Genomic DNA, 315 nt, shown 5'->3' on the forward strand with positions numbered 1-315 from the left:
ATAACTTACTGTTGATGTGCGATTTGGAGGAGAGAGTAACTGTTGCTGAATTTCTCAGTTGGGCCCCCTTCGATCTTCGTTTGAATAGAACCTGGTGTTCGTGTGTGAGGGTTGCGGACGATCGCACGATGAATACAGCAATAAGCACAGAGAGTTGAGTAGCTGAACTCTTAGGGTACTTGGATTTTTCCTCAGTAGAAGTACAAGAGTAAGATAAGTCCAAGAGAAGTGACGTGAAGTCCAAGAGAAGTGACGTGCAGTCCAAGAGAAGTGGTCCAAGAAAAGAAGTATATGTGACCCGCGGTGCGCGGAGTC

The sequence above is a fragment of the Odontomachus brunneus genome, unplaced genomic scaffold (genome assembly GCF_010583005.1).
Source record: "Odontomachus brunneus isolate Ranch 3 - 2012 unplaced genomic scaffold, Obru_v1 Obru_scaffold_250, whole genome shotgun sequence".
Lineage (NCBI taxonomy): Eukaryota > Metazoa > Arthropoda > Insecta > Hymenoptera > Formicidae > Odontomachus > Odontomachus brunneus.